A 17,250-nucleotide genomic window follows, 5' to 3' on the forward strand; every position below is an offset into this window, starting at 1 on the left:
CATGAAAATAATACTGTTTATATTGAATAATGTAAAATGTTTATCTCTTTGGCAGAGGCAAAATACCACATTTTGTGTGTCTCCAATTATCTACTGATAACTGTATCAAATTAATTTTATCTGATGATTATTTCAAGTATTGTGTTCTTAGTATTTCCTTCTTTTTTAAAACAAAACCACAATAATAAAAAAAAATCTTATGAAAAATCTACAAAACAGCACAGAACTTAAGCATAATTATCTTCTGTGGGATCTACTAAAGCATATGTTATGGTACTTATGTAAACATCATCATTAAGAGAGAACTTTTACACTTACCTCACTTTGCCTTCTTGCTGTTGTTGCCATATTACAGATTGAAACACTACTGTTTGGACAATAACTGTATTGTCTTATGTTTCTTCATAGTATATTACTAATTATTTATCTTTTAATGTGCTTTGAACATGGAGACTCAGCTGCAGGCCTTCAAGTATGGTAGGGAAACATTTTTATCCAAATAAAAGCATTTGAATTTTTCATCTGACCTCCTCATATCCAAACTTCAGAGATATTTCCATCAGTATAAAATTTACAGAATTGGAGTTTTGGCCCTAACTAACAACAGGAAATGTCAGAACACATTTCAGTAACAATGTTCTCAATATTAAGAAAAGAAAAGAGTGAGCAAACAGTAGGAACTTTTGCTGCAGACAAGCACTTGACCGCTGGCCTCAAAGACCAAAAAATGCTGCAACATCTCTCTCTTCCAGACATGACACAGAAGCCATCTGAGGGAAGCCACTCCACCTCTCATTTACTGACCTCAGACCTGAATTACGTGCAAGAGGAAAAAATTTTTTGTCATGGTTTTCCTCTACATTTGTCTTGACACTATAAGAATGAAAATGCTAATTGCATTAAAAGCCAATAGTTTCAGTTTGTTAATTCAGAAATTTACCTTTAGTACCAACTGTTGATCCACACTGAATTACTCATTACTGCCATCCCACTATCAATCCTCTGCAATGTGGTAAAAGTAAATAATGAAACAATCAACAGAAACTCTGTGAAGCCATCATAACCGTAACAGCTGAGATTAATCTTGTAAGCAAGCTTATAACTTTGCCTTAAATTGCAAAACTGAGAAAGCTCAAACCCAAATGTATTACTTTTTTCTTATTTTTACAAAGTCAGTGGGTGATAAAGGCTGCAAAGTGAAAACAGCCCTTTGAGAAAGAGGCCTAAGACATTCGACAATAGATGGATTTTTATAGAGATGAAACATGATATGTATAATGAATGTAGTAACATTTGACGTGTAAGTTTAGTAGATATCCTTGAGCTAGTTTCACTGCTGCCATTTCATCTCTCCTGATGAAACGAAGAAATTGGTGCATTGATCAGTTTGAAAGATGACTAAGATTCTTATGTGGACAGCAGCAGATCATATGTAAAAGGAAGCTGTGCAGGAGATACATTATTCATGATGCAATTATAAAATCTCATATCCTAGAGCAATGGTAACTGTCTATAGGCCTCTAAACTTTTGATTTCACAAAAATACTACAACGTCAAAACCTTGTACTGAGATTCCTGATATATATTACAAAGCATTTAGGTACTTGCTCCAGGTAGTTAATACACTGAAATAATTCCCTTTGTCTTTTCAGAAAGGTAGGTTTCTACCCTACAGCTGAAAATATTGGTTATTCCCACTCTAAATAACTGGGCAGTATTGGTTGGATCTGCCCTCTGGGAGATTCATTTGTTCTTTTCAGAAAATATAAGTGGCATATAAGTATAAGCCTGATTATTTTATACTTTTTTTCATTTATCTTGTGAAAAAAGAGTGAGGTTATCTGCTGAGATCCCATGGGGCATGTAATCTTTGTAAAGTGTTTTAGAAAGACTAACAAACTTTACCTTTGCCAGTGAAATGAACAGACCATTAAAGTATCTAAAACAAAAGCCTTGCTAATTTTTCAGGACCTTAATATAATAAAGGGCTAGGATTTCTTAGTGACTTTTAAACACTCAAGGAGAAAAAAGAATTATTCAAAGGCAAGAACATATATGTAGACTGGTGTTTTTCTACCTGCTTTTTTTTTTTTTTGCCACTAATTTAAGCCATATGCTGCATAGTCATTTTACGAGATTATAAAATTGTTCTCAGTTTGTATACATGCAATTTTATACTTCTTTAATATTTAGGTGGGATGTAGATGTGTTTTACTCAGTTTTTAGCACATATCAGGTTGAAGTGTTCTCTTGTATCTTTTGTTTTCACTTAGAAATACCATTTACAGTTTACTATTATTTTGACTAAAATAAATAGAAAGGACTAAAATATTAGCCAATTCTATTTAGTTAAGGAACATGTAACACACAGAACTGTGAAAGAGTGCAGAAATTTGTGAAGAGAATACTAGAAAATCTGCTGTATGAAGAGACAAAGAACTGAAAAATACTTATCTCTACAGACTCAAAGATCACATAACTTGCTCCATTCATTACTTAGATGTACATACACTGGACCTCATATCAAACTAGAGCAGCTGAAGAAGAGTATTGTAAGAATTCTGCTGGAAATCATATGAACATCAAGGTCTCATTGCATATTAGCACTGAAATATTCTTTTAAATCACTTCAAAGCCTAAGGAACACAATTTTTATCTTGCTAAGGTACAGATTCTGAAGCATGATGATACAACAAATGCAGTCATATGATTTAATTAACACCAATTATAATAGAATCTGTTCAACTTTTTTTGATTAGTAATGCAGATTTAGTTACATTTCAACCAGAAAAATCATCTTTTCATATGATTGTGTCAAAATTGTGGAGACTTTACTATTTCTAACTTCTTTTTATATGAACCAATTTTTGTGTCATAGGTTTCTTTTTAATTTATTTCCTTAATTCTATCTCTGATTCTTTTTCTTGAAGTTTATTTTAACATACAAGACTTTTCATAAAATATCAATCTGAAAGTCATCAATATAACATTATTTTTGTGATGTTTCCAGTGCCATAAAGACATGAATACAACCAGTAATCTGCACATTATTACTAACATTACAAAATTTTAAAATATAATAGTTATTTTTTTTTATTAACTGCATTATTGCATAATAAAATTTGAATTGACAACTTCAACCTTTACTTGCAAACAAAGAACATAGTAATTCGCCTTTGCAGACAAATATTTCTGCTGGCAATTCAGAAGAAAAGAAATGGGTGAAGAGGTTTCCTCATCCAACTATTAAAAACTGTTTAGCTGACTTTGGACAATGATTTAGATATATCAGAAGAATAATAAAGTTAAAAGAGAGAATTTTCTGTCTATTTGCACATATTGCATTTCTAGGAATCTCTTAGTAATAATATTTTTAGAGATCTCAATTGATTGAATGATAAGAAAGAGATTTTATCCATATAATAAAGGGATACCTATAAACTTAGCCCTAGCCTTCCCCCTATGACTAGCCACCCTCCTAACAGGACTGCAAAACCAACCCTCTGCCTCACTAGGCCACCTCCTGTCAGAAGGCACTCCCACCCCACTGATCCCTGCCCTAATCCTAATCAAAACAACAAGCCTACTTATTTGTCCATTAGCACTGGGTGTACGCCTAACAGACTAACAATTAGAGTTTTTTCAGCGTCTTCAAATTTCTGAAAAATTTATTTAAAACAATAAACAAAATAATTTCTAAAGTGAAAATATACCTGTTTCCAAACACTATCATTTAGACATTTTTCAAAAATCCACATTATCTGTAAGTCAATTTTTAAGGGACTTTAATATTAGTCTGACGGGTTAAGAAATATTTAAAGTTGATGATAAACATTTGTCATTTGACAGAACAATAAAGAATCAGTTGAAAAATAAATTTTACTTCCCTCAGGCTAACAACACTTTCCTATTATTTCTCCAGAAAAAGACAAGGCTTCATTTTCATAAGGAAGTTCATCCTTGTGTTTCTGACATCCTAAAATATTTTTTTTATAACCATCCTTGCAAATATTAAAGAATTTATACAGACCTAATTAAAACATTTTTAGTTTGTTAGTGTGCATTGCATTTAAGTGCAGTCCAGGATTAATCTGGTGAGCGACAATTGTGCAAAAATTATCACACACCTTCTGCTAACACAATGTTAGCTTTATTCTGTAATCTTAATTTGGTCTGAACATTTTTGTTGTAATGGCACCTTGGCTGGCATGAAATAGTAGTCTGCAAGTTAGTGAATCTGTTTTTCACCTGCTAGTATCAGTAAACGTGATGCTTAGGGACATGGTTTAGTGGTGGAATTGGCAGTCCTAGGTTAATGGACACGATAATCTTAAGATTTTAACATTAGCATTTCTAATCTAAATGTTTGTATGATTCTATTCTATGATTCTATCAATGGAGCTGCAATTTGTATATTGAATAGGTAAAGTATTTTACTGCATTTTGAATCAAAATATCAGTTTTAGGACATAACACACATCTCACTGTTCAATATCCCTTTTTCCTCCTATTTGGTTAGAAGTATATTGCTAGTGTTGCTTGCAACCATATGAAGTCAACTTCATGCATAGTTTTCTGTGTGAAAATATCCTAATTTAGGAAAATATCAGTTGTCCACTTCGTCTCTAAATGTGTTGTTCAGACACTTACGTGAGTGATTCATTATATTTTGCAACATAACATCTTTAAGGCTAGAAAATGGCATTTTCCCTTCTTGTCTTGTTTCCTCCCATTAAAACATTATTTCTGACCATCTAGTGGCATTATTAAGATACAACCTGGAGTACTGAAAAACAACTCCAGAATAAAAATACGTTTATTTATTGAGTATGATACAAATAACTCAGTAGGCCTGAAATCAGTGTAGCTACATACGGAGGATCGTATGCCAGATGTCTCTTAGAGTGCTCTGAAAGTATACTGTATTCTCACAAAACACATCAAAGGAAAGGAAAAATGAAACTCATTAATTGAGGTAATAAAGATTTATGTTCATGCAGTGAGGTGATGAAAATTAATACCACTGTGCTGAACGGAACGGAACTGTGACAATTGAAATGAATCGAAGATATACCTCAAGTGATTTCTGTAGCTTTAGAAGATTGCTTTTAAATTTGGAGAAAAGAAAAATGAAAGATTCTCTCACTCAGGAGCTAGCACAGATGATCTTTTCCCAGTATTGCTCATTCCTTTGCCCCTTTGCATCTTTTTCTGTGTGTGTAGTGAAACAAGACTCATTTTCCTGTCTAGAGAACTCCTGTTTCTTTAGGGACTGGGATTAGTCTTTGTTCTAAATCCAAGTCCTAAACTCACCAAATCAAAGGCAAAATTCCAGGTGTGCTCATCTTCTCTGTAAAACTTCAGGATTATAGTAACTTTACCTTTTCCAAACAGACTTTATGGTATCTTTAACATACAGAAATAAGTATTAGCAGCCAGCATTATAATGCAGCATGGTTATAGTAGTCCATGTTAAAAACATTGCACAAATTTTCCTGTTGAATAACAGCATGATGGGTTCTTTACTTAAAAGAAAAAACAACTTTCTGTTGGCCATTCCCTCCATATCAAGCAGTTAACATATTTCTGCTCAAGCTATGCCATTGAGTCTCTGGCATCTGAACTTGTTATTGGGATAAAGCAAAGCTATATAAAACAAAACAATAAAAAGTAAAACAATACAAAAATTGGACAGAAAAATGTTTCAATTTAAAGCTCACTAAGTATGCTATGTGTGTGTGAGAGAGAGATGTAAATTGTATATTAGGTCTATGAGTTTTTTTCACAATAAGAAGCAACTTTCTAAGTGCTACAGAGAAAACAACTATTTCAGGTATAGATAAAGGAGAAATTCAGTGATTAATAGATAGTTAAACACATACAATTTGTTTTTCCTAAGAATAACTCATCTTCTTTCAGTTGTCTTTTCTAGAGTAGAGTCACCTGAAGGAACAAAGTAATCTAGGAGTGTTTTCTGTTGCTGCTTGGGTATTTGAGAGTAGTTTACTAAGAAGTGTTAATGCCTAAGTTCAATGTACTCAATAAAAAGTTATGCATGACAAAAACCTAATGAAAAAGTTAAATCAAGGTTAAGTCTGCATAAACAGTGCAGTGGGGGTGGCTTAGTACTTTAAAAATAAATGGATAACAGATTTCTTTCACTGAAACTCAATTTACAGTAACCAGTTGTTATGATTACAATGAAAATATACCAAAGACAAAGAATTTTTTTAACTTACTCTTCTCCAAGGCACATCCTGTTGTTTTGTCTCAGGATAGAGATCTAAAAAAGATTAAGAAACATTTGATATTACTGGTAGTAATAGTCACTATCAAATACCATGTTTCCTTTTATGCATATATTTTTATTTGTTGATAGGTAGAGTCAGAACGAATTATGATTTTCAACACCTCATACACACATTAAAGGAAAAATTAGCAAATGAAAACATAGATACACTCCTGTAGTTCTATTTTTTTTTCTATTAAATATGCTTCTGAATTATCCTACAGATCTCATTATCGTAGAATCATAGATTGGTTTGGGTTACCGTCACCTTAAAGATATTCTAGTTCCAACTCCCCCGCCATGGGCAGGGATGCCTTCTACTGGTCCAGGTTGTTCAGAACCTGATCCAAACCTGGACTTGAATTCTTTAAGGGATGGGGCAGCCACAACTCCTCTGGGCAAACTGTTCCAGTGCCTCACCACTCTTATTGCAAAGAATTTCATTTTAGATCATATCAGAGTGCATTTTAAATTGCATTTTTCATAATCAAATGTTCAAATTATCTCATAAATGAAAGTCTACAATTATGCAGAATTCAAGTTTTGTACTATGGGTCATGATTTTCGAATATATACATTTGTAGTTCTTGAAACATATTTTCAAGCTTGAATCAGTTTGCAGATATTAATGACATTTAAAGACTAGCTCAAATAAAAATTTTATAATGCAAAACACTTAAATTCACTGGTTTTGAGCCTGTATAAAACATTCTATGAAATATTATATATTTTTAATGGTTTGGGGTTTTTATAATCTATTTTTGATAAAGTATGACTCAAGTAATAGTAATTTGATAATAATCAGGGTAGGTTATGAACCTTAACCCTAGCGTTCTTCCATCTCAGTCCTTGATATTGCTGCAACAAAAAACTCATCTGTGGAATTTTGGCATGCCATTGCATAATTTTGAAATATTCATAATAAAGGATGAAAGTGTAATCAGATTGATCTGAAAATTGACATTATATTCACAAGGGAATTGACTGCATGCAATACCTATGCTAACATTTCCAATGTGCGTATCTTAAGATATTACTTTTTTGAAGAATGAAAAATTCAAAAGTTCAAAAGCCCTATTCCTCAATTTTTCCCACCAATTTTTCTGTCAGTATGCACCCGTAGTATATGCACCCCTAGTATTAAAACTCTATAGACAATTTTCACGTAAGTATTCAAAAAATGCTTCTGTTCAGCAAAACTTATGGTGGTTACAAGTATGAGGGCTGCAAGGTTTAAGAATAACAACAGATATATTTAGAGGGCCAACATTTACCATGCCTTGGGTTTAACCCTGCAGTAATTAGAAATGATGAATCTTAACTGTCCAAACAGAAGAAGATTGATTGTTTCCAGGAAGAACATATCAGTTAGTGGAGACAGAGGACAAAACTAGTCTTGAGCAATTTGGCTGTATAAATAAACAATACTTGAAACTGATGTGGGATCAAGACTTTCCAAATATAATTTTGAGAATATGGATACCTTAGCAGAAATCAGGAAAATGTAGAAATTACGGGATTTATATCAGGAATGGCATATAGTGAGTGCACTACCTGACTGACTATGCAGCTTATTACTGCTCTATACATGTAGTTCCCTGCCAAAAAAAAAAAGCCAAACAAAACAACAAAGGCATGCAAGAAAGCAAACTAGCCTGCAAAAAAAATGACCAGCTCTAACACTAAATGCACTAAATTATTTTAGTCTTTAGTATTTAGTGTTTTAGTCTTTAGTATTTAGTGTTCAAATCAGTTGGGCTTTGCGTTTCCTTGTTTCATGAGCTGAATTACACTCTAGAGAGTTATTCAAACTTTTAAACTTTGCAAAGTTAATTTTGTAATTAGCAGTGGCCTTAATGTAAATTATTAATTTACTCCTTTTGAAACTAATGGAATTATCTAAACACTGTGAATGCCTTCCACAGCTCACCTTTAAGAGTAGTGACTGATCTTGTCACTTGTCAGATTTCTTGACAGGTTTTAAGCAGAGTTTACTGATAAATATCTATATGGAGGAATGAGAAAGAGCGTATCATATTTTGGAAGAATTCCTTAATTTTCTTTAGGGTGATAGCATATTCTTGAAGTGAAAGGAAAGGTTACTGAATTATTTAGATTTAGAAGTTAGATTTAGAGTGTTTAACTTTGAAATAGGCCTTCTTGTTTTCACTGATATTTAACTTAAAATTTAAAGTGTGTAATTCATAACATCTTTAAAAACCTCCAAATCTGTAACCTGCAAGAGTTTCTTTCACACTGCAAATTTCTAACTTTAAGATGTCATTCTCAGACTAATAATTATGCAACAACACCAAATAGTTATTCTTCAAAGCAGTCAAACCATTTGCATCCTGCGATGGCTCATCACCAAGGTGAAGTATATTTTGCTGCCAAGTCACATGTTTCTTTGTGAAACAGGTACTCCCTTCTGTCACCCTTCCTAATCCACTCCTCAAAATACCACTTTTACTCTTGTGTTCCTTTATCACTTAAAATCAGAGGTATTGGGCCACAGTCTTTCCAGACATAGTCACTGGCTTCCAGTAATGGTTTAACCTTCTATAACACGAGTCAGTTTTCCTAGATCTAAAGTTAATTTATGTTTTACTTGAAAGACTAATGTTTACAAAAAGACAAAAAAATAAAGAGTTACTGTTAAGAAAACTGGCAGGAACTGAAGGAAAAAAAATATATGCACTGAACCTAAACAGACATCAAAGATGTTTTTTGAGCTTTTATGAATAGTTAATAACACAAATATGTTTCTGGGACAGTGATATTTGGCCACTGTGAGTTAATTCCTTCTTCCCTTATTTACATTGGTATCAATTGAAAACAAGGACACTGAAATTATATGGTACAATGATAAACTGTAAAGGAAGACTCTGTTGGGGTGTCCACCTTCTTAATACTTCAACAGAAAAGAATCTTACTTCTGACTTCACCTGATAAAGCATTAGACTGTGAATGAACTATTTCATATTCCTGCTCCTTTCATGTTGTCTGGAAAAAAAACCAAAAAAACAAATACCACAGAAGGTCATAGCAGATTTGTTCTTTAAAGAACTATCAGTATTTTGGATGATCAGAATTTTGATATTGTCTTTAAATAGCACATTTGTCATCCTCTGAATTCCAAGACTTGCTGCTTCCTCACTGTATGTCCATGGTGTATTTCATGTAGAAAAGGGAAAAAAAACCCTCTTCTGGACAGTATATTGCTGCACTCAAGAAATTTTTTCTGGTTTTGTGGGGGGTTTTTTTGGGGTTTTTTTTTTTTTTTTTTTTTTTTTTTTTTTTTTTTTTGTTTTTTTTTTTTTTGTTTTTGTTTTTGTTTTTGTTTTTGTTTTGTTTTGTTTTTGGTTTTGTTTTGTTTTGGCTTTTTTATTTGTTTGTTTTTTAATATATTTTCTTGATTATGTTATAAAAGATGCCTAAGCCCTAAGACTTGTGAAAGGCATTTCAGTATGTTGAAAATAGGTGTAGATTTGCCAAAACCCTTAGTCATCTAAATCTCATCAATGTGATTTCTAAAGGGACCCATAGGTTAGCTGTTCAGGTGCTTTTCCAAGCAGCTAATTCCTTTAAAAATTCAGTTGGCAAGTCCTATCTCGGAGTTCAAAATTAAAGAGATGACACAATGCCTAGACAGATGAATCAACAGCTATTCTGAGATTATTATGGCAGCATCTTAATCAAAAGCATTTGATCCTTTCGGGACTGGGACTGAGGGGATACATAGGGCATCTGCTATGATGATATATGTGTGAATATTACTTCTACAGTTATAAAACCACTGTGTAAAAATTAACCTTATTTATGGAATGGTATTTCTTGTCAATGTTGCAGCTGGAGGTCTTTAATCTGGCTCTGACTGTTGTGCCAACTCTAAAGTGTTAATCAGTAGTATGAAATATTTACTATTTGAGACAAAGAGGAGACAAACAGTGGTAAAATGGGAAAAAAAATCTATCAAAATTAAACCTCTCTTGAAAATACATTCAATTACTGTCAAAAGACTTGAAGTACTTAACCTTTAATGTATAAATATTTGCTTTATATTGCTTTATTGGGAATTTCAAGCTAAGAAATCTGTGGTAGTTAATTTCCTTGATCTCCGTCAAGAATTTTCTTTGCAAAGGCCAGCCAACTAGGGAATATCTAATTGCTCACAACATCTTGTCAATTATGGGTAAATAGACACACTAGAAAAGCAAGAGGGTTCAGAATGAGAAAGTAAATTAAAGAATTATTTTTGTACCAAGATCCTTCTGTAAGGGAAGAAGTGAGTGATATTTTTTAAAAGCTACTGCTAAACAGCAATATAAATTATGCTATTTCAGCATAAATTTAGATATGTGTTCCTCAAGTATGATTGTACAGTGGTAAGCCTGCTGCAGCATGCAGTTTGGGCCCAAATCACTGGGATTATGTACTTTCCTTTAAGTTTGTAAAGAGTTCTTTTACCATAAGAAAGCAAAAAACTTAAGCAATAGTGAATCTGCATGCTCATGCTGTAGTTGACTCCCATTCTGCTCTTATACATATGATACAGAGTTACACTTAATTGTTATACTGATAATGACCTAATAAATGCAATAACTCTTCATCGTACACATTCTGCATCATACTTTGTAAAAGTGTATCCTAATATTATTCTTTCAAAATCTCTGGGGGACTCTATTGCTGTCAAAAATAGTAGTTATAGTAATGTCTTAATTAGCTAAGCAGCACTACCAGATATCAATTCAATCTAGTACATCCCAATCAGATCCATCACTATCTCAAACACTTTGAATCTCTCTTTGAGTGCTGGAAAAGGACTGTCATAGTTTAAACTCAAATCAACATCTAAGCCCCACTCAGCCACTTAGTCAATCCCATACCAATGAGGAGAGAACCTGAAAAGTAAAAGGTAGTTAAGCAGGGAAAGGAAAAGTTGTGCGCACAAGCAAAACAAAACAAGGAATTAATTCACAGCTACCAGTGGGCACGCAGGTGCTCAGTTATCTCCAGGGCAATAATATCTCCAGGTCACATAATGCACAGAGTTACTTGGAAAGTCTAATATCATCTTTCCAAATGTTCCACTCTCCCTTCTTCTTCCTCCCACTTTACATACTGGCATGGTGCCGCAGGGTCTGGAATGTCCCTTTGGTCAGTTGGGGTCACCTGTTCCACTTGTGTCTCTTGCCATCCTTCCAAGAACCCCCAGTCTCCTCACCAGCGTGGTAGTACAAGAAGCAGAAAATGTTTTAGTTCTGTGCTAGTCCTGCTCAGCAAACAACAAAAAGATCTTTATATTATCAACTCTGCGTTCAGCAATTGAAAACCAGCCCAATTGTAACCACAATCGTACCATATTATCAGACTGCAGCACTGACATCAACATGTCGCACCACTGTACTATTACACAGATGGGAAGATAATATTAGTCTTTGATTTCTGCTTAATTTTTACCAGATAAAATGTTTTCTGTGCAATACATATAGCATTGAATAACATAGGAGCAATATTTCTACAGATATCTCATTAATGTTTATGCATCTGCTTTATGCATTTACTTCATTTTTTTTTCTCTAATACACTTATTTTATGCTTTTCCTTATGTAATCCTGCTGTGTAGACACAACAAAAATATTTGCAGCATGCTCAGATGGCACTGTTCATCCAATAAGGAAATTCAATCTATGTGATTTGCTTATCTCACTTTAAGATTTTTGTGAAGGCCTCCCCAAATAAATACTTAATCCTACCTAAGGAAGGTTGTTAATTAGTGCTAAAACTTACCAAAAAATCCAAACCAAGCAACAAAGCCAAGCTAAGCAAACCTAACCAACCAAACAACCAACAAAAAAAGAAAAGCAATGTGTAAACACTTCTATCTTCCTTTTACTTTTACCATTTTCTGTATATGTAGAAGATATACCATGCACAAGTAGAGATACTCCATCTAATTCAAACATTTACGTCCTTGTGAATTTACATGACTTTGTCCTCTCAAAAAAAATCCTTATCACTAAAAGCCTCACTTTTATTCTTCTCTCCTCTGCCCCTTCTTTCCAGTCATAACCAGTTAAGTTTTGCGTCTTTCTCCAGTCTCCCAAATTTAATAAAAACAGCTATGTAACTATGGTATCTTCATCACCAAAAGCATGGCCCTTTTTTACAATTGCATCTTTTTGGCTTATGTACATTTACAATTTTCCCTGAGTATCTTGACAGGAATTATCTCATCATGGATTTTGCACTCTATTTGAAACTCCCCTGGCAATGCACAGAACATTAAAAAACTTTTCCTGCTATCCAGTTATCTTTTCTGGTTCTAGTTTTAGTGTTATTTCTTTCTGAGAAAGTATCTCAGAAGCCAGAGTCTCAGTCCTCTAAAGGAAATGGAATTTTCTTCCCCATATCTTGGCTGCAAATGCTTTCCTTCCTGTAGAACTGTAGATTGAAGCATGATAATTTTCAAGGTTAGTTTTTCTCAACCTGAATCTTGAGACATCACTAATATCAGTGGGATAGGAAGTTTGTTTGGCACAGTTTACACAGAGGAAAGAGAGGACTCCCGTAAAGAAGATGAAATAAAGTTAATTCTTTATAATAATGAACTTAAAAAAATCTGTTAAGAAACTTTTTTACTTGAAGGAACATATAGTAAAGTGCTGACTAAAATAGCTTGCTTCAACAAACACATAAGTGGTAATATGAGCAAATGACAAAGGGACAAAAAGACTTTCAAAATATGCTCTCTCCCACACACAGCATAATAGCCTGTTTTTACAAGGAAGGGATAACCTTCTACCCAATACCTCCTTTTCATGCTATATCATTTTGTAAAACAGGTCTTTCAGAGATGTGCTTCTGAGCCAGCAGACTGACTTTGAGTTCATTACTCATACAGAACCCAACTCACAAAACCCAAAATGACAGCTCTGCTTTTTGTTTTTGTTAAATTCTGTGAAAAATGGGACAGTTTGTATAGGGAAGACTAAGCAGAACCTCAGTCCACAGTAATCAACACTTTTTTCTCCCACTGAAAACAAAACACCTAGTCTTACAAGTTTAATTAGAAGTTATAGAGACTTGGGACAGCTTCGTTGTATCAGGAATATTCTCTACCTAGATATAGCTGGAGTGGCATGGAAGTGCAATTGTCATTGCTAGCTGTTAGTATAAAAAAATTACCACTACTAGGAGAAAGAAATCTCTCAGGAATTTCTGGGAGAAAGCTGAAAGCTAAAAACAGAAGATACTCATCTACATCAGTTTGAAAGACATTAAAACATTGGAGAAAATCCACTGTAAAAACACATTTATTCTTATCATTTTAGTCCAGTTACAGGCAGTTTCTTAGTGTAGTGTTCATGAATTTCACAGCTTAGCTCTGCACACAAATATGCAGAGCATGTGAAAGAAGTATTCATATATTCTAGAGTCACATTTCAGCATTCAAAATTCAAAGGCACTTGCTGAAAACTGATACAACAAAAGCATATTAAGAGCCATGTGGTAAAACACTGAGGTAGTCCCCAGCCTGTAGACCCAGCACCCAAATTTTGCATAGTTCAAGGCCTTTGACTGAAATTAGCTCCTGTCTGTCACTCTGTATTTCATGCTCACTAACAATTGTATTATATTTTGTGCACTTCTGAAGCCGATCTTTCACATCAGTTTCATCTAGAAGGCATCTTGTTTGTAGCCCTAGGATACTAAGTGAGCTGAAGCCTAGGCAGTGGAAGAAGATTCACTTAAAAAGCCTGGTCCAAACTCTAATTAAACAGTGTGAACATGGTGTTTTTAAAACAGAGTTTTACTGTAACCTACTTTAGTTGTAAATTTTAAAGCAAACAAAGACAACTTTACATTTGTGGATGATGCAATTAAAAATGAAAGACAAATAGAAGAGATATTAATTTCAAGATCTAGTTGCTTGAGGAAATAATATTTCTAGAATGATACTATTTCTGAAATGCTCAGTTGTAAACACTTTTAAAAACATCTGCATATGAAACAAGCTCTAAAACGATCTGTGACATGTTTGTGATGTCATCGGATGATGTGATATAGCAAATATTTAATACAGCAAGCCATCAATAGTAGGTGGATTTTTAGAGAGACTTACATTAATTTTTAGCCCGATAAGTAAACATGAGCTGTCATTTTCTTAAAACTAAATTAGAGTAAAATAAATGTAAATACATTAAAATAACTTAGTTATAATCAGCCACCTATTAGTATATTTCTCCACTTTGCTGGATTAATTTCTCTCTTTTTCTTTTTAACTTCAAAGGAATTCTATGATACTAAAGACAGAAACTATTTAAACTCATAGACATGCAACCAGGTATTTCTTGGAGTAGGTTGAGACATACACAATTTCTGAGTTTATTAACTTTTCTGGCAAGGTCTACCTTAAATCTTCATAATCCATTTATAATAAAATCAGAAACTATTTATTTGCTGTACAGCACCAACTACTATATCTGAATTAAAGTTTCTCTAGCAAGGAATTAAATATTTGTATATATTTTTTCCTTTTCATATTATATATGATACAGCAAAATATTTATCAGAAAAACAGTAGTTCCTGCCTTATGTGATACAAGTACTCATGTATAAAATTTATTTCCTAATACGTTCCATAAGGTTGAAGTCTTTATTTTTGCTATTCACCTTTCAACAAACCTTGTTACTGAATCATGACAAATGATTCTTTACGTATTAGGACACTTGGTTCACACTGATGAACTAACAAATTAAAATGCAATATAAAATGATGACACTGAGAACGCAAGGGACGGTGCTTTTGATGTCAGGAAAGAATTCATCATTAGGCCAAGATTTGCCCTTTAATTAAAACATTACCACACTGATAATGTTGAACAAAATGCAGTTTTGAGGAATTCAGTGAAATAACACTAAAATGACAGAAGTTATCACACATTTTTTGTCCTGAAGCAGCCATGTTTCATTACACATAATTGAATGTTAGAAAGCAATCTAGTGTGTTTTGCCATCCTTGTCTCAGGCTAAGGTAATTATTAGTCTTAGAGTTTCTCTCTTTCTCTTCCTCCCTGCCTTTCTTTTTTAACTGTGCTTACCCAAGAGGAAAATGAACCATGGTACTTATCAGCATAATGCATACATCAATGATACTGAAGGCAACTTTCCATGGCTGAAGCCATAGGTTAGCTGCAAATCCATTAGTAATTAAAAATAAAAAAATAAAAACAAAAGTAAATATCTGTGAATCTAGGCTATAGCTGAGTGATAAGTGCAGAAAAGTCACAAAACATGACAATGTAATTTGCATCTGTATTGGGCCAGAAAGGCTGTTAAAAGACCAAGCAAGAGAGGTGAAAAAATTATCCAAAAGGGGATTGAAAATAAACTTCCTAAAAGAATAGTGATAATTATGCCATAAATTTTTCAGTCATGTAGTTATTTGCACTCAGTCTAGAAAAAAATATTTGCCTAAAAGGATTTGTTTTTTCTGCACAAAAGGATTGTAAACATCAGATTATAAAAATAATACAACCATTAAAACACCCTTAAGATCTTAAGGACAAAGACCTTAGACTAAAGAGATATTAACATTTCAGATTATTGAAGATGACATATTCAGGTTTTAAAAAATTATTAGGTTTTTTGGACTTGCTTTAGTTTTGTTATCTGTGTTTTAATTTCAGGTTGTACAAATTAGATTTTAGTAGTAATTCTCATTTCAATTTTATATCTTTCAAAGATATCTCCATATGAAAAAGGTTATTTTTTAATATTAGTTATCAATAGCCTATAATCTCTTCAAAGTTTCATGAAATTTCATAAATAACTTATGTCTACAATCACCACGGAAAAATAATATATTACATACAAAAAATCCATTATAAATTTGACAAATTTCATTTTCTGGTAAAAAGAAAGTCTCAGAATGAAGATATGCAGCTATTCTTGGAAATAAAAATATTAGTTTACCTAGAAATCATGTTTCCAGACAGCCAGATGGTGTTTATATTCTCTATTATTTATTAATTTAAATTAAAACATGTTTGCTATCTGTATCTTTTATTAAGTCTCCATTTTATCAGAAAAATAATCTTCAGTTATTGTATCCAAGGGTTAATATGATAGGTATAACTGAGACTCATATGTTAGGCTTTTGCTGACTTCACTGAAGGATCAGCTATTCTTTATATTCCTGCAAGATGGAAGATTTTTTTTTGTACATAAAAGTAACCTAGGTTAAAGTAGAACTTCACAAAATAATTTTGTTTCTCTTAACATATCCATGCTCACAACTTATACTGCTTACTCTGAAATACAGTGAATTTGAGGTTGAATGCACAACATATTTTTGTAATTAATCCATAATTTATTAGTCACATCAAATATTTTACTTAAAACCTAGCTATACACACTACAGAATGATAAAGTTTTATAAACAGAATTAAAAAGTCAGCATTGATATAATAAATGAAGGTATTAAATCTCTTCTTAAGTTTAATTATGAAAACAGAGAAATCATGGGGTCCAGTAACAGTAACTATTGTTTCTATCAGAGGAAAGCTAAAGATTTTTAAACAGAATAGAAATTAGAGAAATTATTATGTTTCTATAGCATCTTGGTTTTGCCTGAAAGGGTGAGAGAATTTCATTCCTATGACTGCTTTAAAAAGTTCATTAATATAAACATTTGGATGTCAAAATCTTGCACGTGCACAATTTCAATTTAAATACTACCTTTGCTGTTGTTTTAAGATTCTTTTCTAATTGTGGAAATGTCTTTTCCTACATTTCCAAATATATACCAATATTTAGGTACGGTTTACTCTACCTTTTTTCTTAATGAAGTGTACTGCTACTATATAATTGTGTTCTTGGCTGCTGAAAATATGAAAAATACAACCCGAAAGACAGATTATCTGGACCAGCTTCACTTTTTGTGGCATAACGTCTTT

General features: G+C 32.9%; 1 long non-coding RNA gene across 1 annotated transcript in view; it reads right to left on the reverse strand.

The window, feature by feature from the left end:
• Positions 1 to 17,250, reverse strand: part of LOC115948405 — a 471,151-nt gene that overhangs the window by 89,957 nt on the left and 363,944 nt on the right. Inside the window, exon 4 of the long non-coding RNA XR_004082227.1 lies at positions 6,240 to 6,283. This is a non-coding gene — a long non-coding RNA (uncharacterized LOC115948405). The remainder of the gene's footprint in view (positions 1 to 6,239; positions 6,284 to 17,250) is intronic.

Source organism: Geospiza fortis, unplaced genomic scaffold, assembly GCF_000277835.1.
Source record: "Geospiza fortis unplaced genomic scaffold, GeoFor_1.0 scaffold491, whole genome shotgun sequence".
Taxonomy (NCBI): domain Eukaryota; kingdom Metazoa; phylum Chordata; class Aves; order Passeriformes; family Thraupidae; genus Geospiza; species Geospiza fortis.